The following is a 325-nucleotide window of genomic DNA, read 5'->3' as shown; positions in this document are numbered from 1 at the left end:
TCCCTGCTCCCCACAGATCCCATGGAGCACATTCCCTGCTCCCCACACATCCCATGAAGCACATTCCCTGCTCCCCACACATCCCCTCCACGCAGCGCATCCCCCGGGCACCCCCGATCGCTCCTCTCCCGCTCCTCCGGGGCACCCCCGTCCCCCCCCCCGCCCCCCGTAACTCCCGCGCTCGGTGCGGGTGCGGGTGCCGGGCTCCCTGCCCGCACTCACGGCGCTCAGCGCGGGGCCGGCGGGGGCGGCGCGGCGGCTCCGTCCCCCTCCCGCACACACACACAGGCTCCATTGTCCGCCGGCGGCGGCGCCTCCCCCCCCC

At 75.7% G+C, this 325-nt stretch overlaps 1 protein-coding gene across 1 annotated transcript in view; it reads right to left on the bottom strand.

Annotated features, from left to right (window-relative positions):
- BCL9 (BCL9, transcription coactivator) overlaps window positions 1-318 on the bottom strand; it is a 31,498-nt gene extending 31,180 nt beyond the window's left edge. The window contains exon 1 of the mRNA XM_027663515.1: window positions 223-318. The gene's annotated coding sequence lies outside the window, so the exon portion shown is untranslated. The remainder of the gene's footprint in view (window positions 1-222) is intronic.
- Between the last annotated feature and the right edge of the window lie 7 nt (window positions 319-325).

The sequence above is a fragment of the Corapipo altera genome, unplaced genomic scaffold, assembly GCF_003945725.1.
Source record: "Corapipo altera isolate COAL_440 unplaced genomic scaffold, ASM394572v1 165, whole genome shotgun sequence".
NCBI classification, from domain to species: Eukaryota; Metazoa; Chordata; class Aves; order Passeriformes; family Pipridae; genus Corapipo; species Corapipo altera.
This window is presented reverse-complemented; position numbering and strand designations above follow the sequence as displayed.